The 6,240-nt window shown below is 36.6% G+C and overlaps 1 pseudogene across 1 annotated transcript; it reads left to right on the top strand.

The window, feature by feature from the left end:
* Window positions 1-49: 49 nt before the first annotated feature.
* Window positions 50-5,920, top strand: LOC101699392 (deoxynucleotidyltransferase terminal-interacting protein 2 pseudogene; annotated as a pseudogene). The gene has a single exon (XR_015440341.1). The product of XR_015440341.1 is annotated as a deoxynucleotidyltransferase terminal-interacting protein 2 pseudogene (transcript).
* The last annotated feature ends 320 nt before the right edge of the window (window positions 5,921-6,240 follow it).

Genomic DNA, 6,240 nt, shown 5'->3' with positions numbered 1-6,240 from the left:
GGAGCGGCTAGCACCCCAAACTGAGACCTGGAGTTAGAGCAACCCATGTTCAGTCCCTTGATTGCTAAGCCACACATGCATGACAGAAATAGTCGCCACAAGATTTGCTCAAAGGCACGAGAAAATGTTTTGTTTCCCACTCTGGATAATCAACCACATGGCTATACTAGTAAAGAAACTATTTTGGAAATTTAAAAGAAGCACATCTTCTTTTAATAGGTATAATCCTTTTACATAAAAGTAAAAATTTGAAGACAAGGGTTTGTATAATATTCTGCAAAGACTCAGCAGAAGCTATACATTCATTACTGATTCCAAAAAAAGGAAAGTATGAATACTAAAAATAATTAGATGTAATAAAAGGATTAAGTCAGGAAAGGTTAATATTTTAGTTAGGTTTTAGAATTTTATAGAGGAGAAGGAAAAGTCATGACAAAATGGATCATTTGGGCAAACAGATAATTCAAAATTGATAGAAAAAGTAAAAATTTCTTTTAGTACACGTGAATTCTCAGTAGGAGTTAAATCACATGATCCCACCTGCTAAAATCCAGTTACCATGGGTGTCACAAGAATCAAATCAGACAGCAATATCCCTAAATTATATCTTGTTACTGATTGCATTCTGTTCTGTTTTGTTTGTCCAGTGCTGAAGATTGACCTCAGAGCCTCATACATGTTAGGCAAGCACTTTTACTGACCTACACCACAGGCCCCAATCACAGATACTTTTTAAAATATACAGTTTAGGGCCAGGGATTTAGCTCAGTGGTTTCACCACCTGCTGCACAAGTGCAAGGACCTGAGTTCGATCCCTGGTACCAAATATATATATATATATACACACACACACACACACACACAGTTTAATGTGTTAAATAGGTAAAGGGTTAACACTAAAATTATGTACTGTAGTTTTAAGTAGCCTGGGAGACTGGCCTGGACATGTCTTTAAAGCATGCCTTCATACAAAATACAAAATCCTACAGTCTTGGTTCTTCACTTAGAATTTTTCCATGCTCAACCCCCTCTTTTTTTTTTTTTTTTTTGGTACCGGGGATTGAACTCAGGACCTTGCGCTTGCGAGCCAGGCACCAGAACCACTGAGCTAAATCCCCGGCCCAACCCCCTCCTTTTTTAAAGAATTATGAATGGTCAGCAAAAGAGATCATCATAGTTTTATTTGCTTTAAAGAAAAATGAACACCCCCCCCAAAGTTTCTAATAAAGGAGCATCCTTTTGCAGTATACAATAAACTTTTAAATTTGAAATCATTTTTATGCTATTTTATAGTTAGTAGGAAGGGAACACCTAGTATCTGTTCTCAACTATTTTTTCAAAGGTATACCATTATCAGGCTGTTAATGGGAGTATGTGATGAAACTGGAAATGATCACTACTATGAAATCCAGATCTTGATAGTTCAAAATGATTAGGTAATTGTAGTTTCAGAATCATGTTAAAATTTTATCACATGCTTTTGAACCAATTTCCTTTATGATATTAAAACATTTTTATACTGCCAAAAAATTAAATAAGTGGTTAACGAGATCTTTTACACAAAAATTGTGTGTAAGCAGAGTGCCATGTCATATACCTATAATCCCCAGCACTTTGGAAGGGTGAAACAGAAGAGCAAATTTGAGCCCAGCCTGGGCAACTTAGCAACTTTGGGAGACCCAGTCTCAAAATATTCTAGTAGACTGGTGCAACCACTATGGAAATCAGTACGGAGTTAGCTCAAAAAACTAGGATTAGAGGTCCCGTGTGACCCAGCTGTTCCCCTGCTGGGTATCTTCCCAAAAGAAAGGTATCATACCACAGCAATATATGTGCACCCATGTCTATAGTGGCACAGTTTGTAATAGCTAAAACTTGGAAACAGCCCAATTGCTGATCAACTAGAGACTGGATAAAGAAGATGTGGGTTTTTTATAAAGTGGAGTACTACGCAGGCATAAAGAATGAGAAACGAGTCATTTATAGCTAAATGGGTGTACATTGAGGCCATAAGTGAAATAAATAGGACACACATGTAAATATAGAATAATTTCTCTGATGTAAGGAACAAAGTACAAATAAGGATCAAAATGTATAATAGATAATGTGAAATAGGAAGAGAAGGTACAAAGGAGAAAGGGAAGTGGACAAGGGAAAGGAAAGAAGGGAAAGGAATAAATATGAGAAAGGAAAAAACAGAAAGTCTTTGTAAATAGGGAGAGGTGGAAGGGTTGAAGGGAGACCAGGGGAATGGGGAAAAATATGTAAGAATCAAGATATATCATGAAGGTCACCGGGCCCAGGGAAGCTGTGTTAGCTGCCGGGAACCTGAAGGCCGCGAAAATGCTGATTACCAGGGCTGCCCGTCCTCGGCCAGAATGCAAGTCACGTTGGCCGCCAGCAGAAGAGTTCTGCTGCTGAAGGAATTCAGGCACATCCAGAAAGCAAGAAGGAATCTGGACCTGATAACCAAAGTATAGCTGAATCACAGACTGCCGGGAAACAAAGTTCAACCTCTAGAACTCCTAAAACAGAGGAAGCACAGGACTACAGGCTCATTACCAGAGATAACTGAACCATCTACTGATGAAGAATTCTCTGATGCAGAGTCAAATTGTGCTGAGATGCAGGAACCTATTCTAAGAATAACCAGGAGAAGGCAGATCACAATTGCACTTAGTCCAGTGTCCAATGTAAGAAAAAAGCAGAAAATAATTCCACTAAATGAGTCTGTTGCTGAAGAAGTTGTCTCTGAAGCAGAATCTCATGCTTCAGGTATTTCTAGAATTGTGCCTTGCCCAGAAATGACGAGACCCAGAAGTAAGGCTAAAGCTCTAACATGTCAAAGCCAAGAATCACATGCGAAGCCATATCTGATGCTGAATCATCATGCTCTGACATTTCATTCCCTGAAATTACACATAAGAGAAAAACCAAGATTATGCCAAGGAAATCACAGGCACAAACTGAGAATAAATATACAAAGATTGTACCAGAAAATGAAAAGCAAATCATGGATATCTCTATGAAGTCAGAGGATTCTGATACCAGACAAACCTGTTGTTTAAAGTTGTCAGTGAGGACAACAGTGAAAGGAGTGTAGATCTTGAATGTGATACCAGACTAAACAAATCTGGGCTCAACCAGTCTCAGGATATGAATGATTCTGTCTTACTAGTTCTCAGCAGTGATGAAAGCCAGCAATCTGAAAGCAATGAAAGTGAAGAGGACACTGTGTGTTTTTTAAAAAATAGTGGTCAAAAGGAATCATTAAATGGAAACTCAGAAAATACATCTCAGGACAATGCATTCTTTGTAATTAACACAACCCTTGGATTGAATGCTGATAAAATTTTTTACTTGGAAGATAAGACGAGGTTTCCACTGAGAAAGAAAAAGAAGAGGAGGAGGATGAAAACAGTGAAGAAGAACCATCAGACAGTGACAGAAATAAAGATGAGTATAGTGACGAAGATGACTTACTAAATAACACAAAGTCTAAACTTCTGAAGTTGACAAGTAGCAGTATAGACCCTGGTCTGAGTATCAAGCAGTTGAGTGGTGTGTACATTAATTTCAATGCAGAAAAACTTCAGTCTAAAAAGAAAACTAACACAGATCAAGGAGAAAAAGAAAAATGAAAAAAAAATGAGCTGCTACTGAAAGCTTTTATTACATCTGATTTTGGAAAAAACTATTGTGTCCTACCATATAGTGAATCAAGGCTTCAACTTCAGAAAAAACGCAGGAAAGAATGACAAAAAACTGCAGGTGATAGTTGGTTTGGTATGAAAGTTCCAGAATTGACTGATGAACTTAAAAATGATCTCACAGCTCTGAAGATGAGAGCAAGAATAGACCCAAAAAGATTTTACAAGAAAAATGACGGAGATGGCTTCCCTATGTACTTCCAGATTGGAGCTATTGTTGGCAATCCAGCTGATTTCTACCATTCATGAATTCCCAAGAAGCAAAGGAAAAGGACTATTGTGGAAGAACTGCTGGCTGATTCTGAGTTCAGAAGATATAACCGAAGGAAGTACTGAGATCATGGCTGAAAAAGCAGCAAATGCAGCAGGAAAAAAGTTCCAAAAAAAGAAGAAATTTTGCAATTAATAACCACCAAGCAAATCCCATTATTTTACATCTTCCCTTTATTTATTTGTAAAAGAGGTGTAGAAGACTAACACCATCACATATTTAATATAGACTGACTGTTTAATAGGGATTTCTGTTTGGACATAAAATTGACAGGGAATCAATCGCATGTCCTTTGGAATAAAAATAAGCATGTCTACAAAAAAAAAAGATACATCATGTAAAGGTACAAATTCCCAATGATGAATGTCAGCATATTGTATACCTAAAATGTACCAATAAACTTAATTTTAAAAAAAAATCTAAAAGGCTGGAAATGTAACTCAGTGCAAACAGCCTGGGTTCAATCCCCGGTATCACCAAAAAGTAGTGTGCTATTATTGTTCTAGTTAAATACCTTAAAGCTTCAAATTAGCTTTCTATTTGATTATCAGGCAAATGGGGCTGCCATCCTTTTTTCTCTATATCATTTATATTCATGGTGATTTTTGCAGCAAGATCTTAGGTTAAGTTTCTAATGTAGAGAATTTTGTTTTGTAGTGATTTAGAGTGACATTCATCTGTACATGCAACAGACTTTTATTAGCCATCTATAAACCATGTAATTGAGTATGAAGCATGTTGGAGAATTAGAAGCACAGTTTAGTTTGTATAATTTATGCCCTAGATTATGTAATTGTGGTAATTTGATTTGGTGTTATTTTCCTTTATAAATTATAACACCTATGCTATGTATACCAAGTATTTCTGCTTTAAAATAGATGAAATTGTTTTATTTTACATTTGTTGGAGGTGTTTGGTTTGTTTGAAGATCAACACTGACTAGGGTTCCTAATTAGCAACATAAGTAGCACTAGAGTATCTATGAGGGTGCATTATTCTAGCTGCCAGAAGCTATGCTTATTTTTTTGGTTTTTGTTTGATTTGGGGTTTTGGGTTTTGTTTTGGGGGAGGTTGGGGGAGTTGGATTTTTTTGGGTTTTTTTGCAAAACCACTCACCTCACAGCTTTTTAAATTGAAGCATTTTAATTCAATGGCATTTTAAGCACTTGTCCCCAAATTCTAGGACAAGATTTAAATTTTCTGCTGTCCATGGTGGGGAGGGCTAATAAGTTATGAATTTGATTTTTTTTTTTGATGGTGGTACTAGAGATTAAATCCAGAGCCTTAGCATGCTAGATAAGCAACAGAGCTACATCCCCAGCCCTTGAATTTATTTTTTTTTTTTTAAGATAGGGTCTTGCTCTACAATTCAAGCTGGCCTTGAATTTACCATGTGGTCTAGGCTGGCCTTGAACTCACAGGCAATCCTCCTGCCTCAGCCTTCCTAGTGCTGGGACTACAGGCATGCGCCACCATACCTAGCTTGAATTTAATTTTTATTCCAACTTGTATTGAAGTATTCTTTTTCTAATGATATATTGATGATACAGTTGCTTTAAATATCTTTATTTAGCAAAATAAAAAGTTGGCAGCCCTATATTGGTCCCTACTATTTAACTGCTCCAGGAAATCTACAAGCCTAGGAATCTCTAAGCCAAGGACCAAAGTCCTATCTAATGTTCTGAGAAATATCATTTTGTTAAAGTGCAAACACTGCTTTATTGATTTTGATAGTTTGTGAAATTTTTCATATTTGATAATGTGGTGAGGCTCCATGGAAAGTAGTTAATTTTTAAAAAGTAGTTTTTACCTCCATTCACTTTACCATCATAGATCCAAGACAAGGGCAACCCCAATCTATCCTAATCCCATCTCAACCTGTAACTTTAAATGATTACACAATAAAGATTTGCAATGAGTAATTGCTAACTGAGCATCAGTTTTTGTTGAGAAAAGACTTATTTTTTATGGGCTTCAGAAATCTGGTGGGCTAGTGGCAGAGTGCTCACCTAGCATGGGCAAAACCCTCGGTCCAATTACCAGAACCACAAAAAAACAAAGTTTCATAAAGGAATTGTATATATTAACTGAAGTAGCCAGGAATCATGCTAAATGGGAAAGGCTGAGAATAATCAGTGAAAAAATATAACTAACATCGTAAGTTAGAGGTATTGCTATGGTGTTATCTCTGATGTATCTGAACAATAACAAAAAAAGTCAGTTCATTCTCAAAATGGATTTGAATACCTGGGTCATAGT

The sequence above is a fragment of the Heterocephalus glaber genome, unplaced genomic scaffold, assembly GCF_053883595.1.
Source record: "Heterocephalus glaber isolate CG9 unplaced genomic scaffold, H.glaber_assembly_v1.0 deba00001497, whole genome shotgun sequence".
In the NCBI taxonomy this organism is placed as follows: Eukaryota; Metazoa; Chordata; class Mammalia; order Rodentia; family Bathyergidae; genus Heterocephalus; species Heterocephalus glaber.
This window is presented reverse-complemented; position numbering and strand designations above follow the sequence as displayed.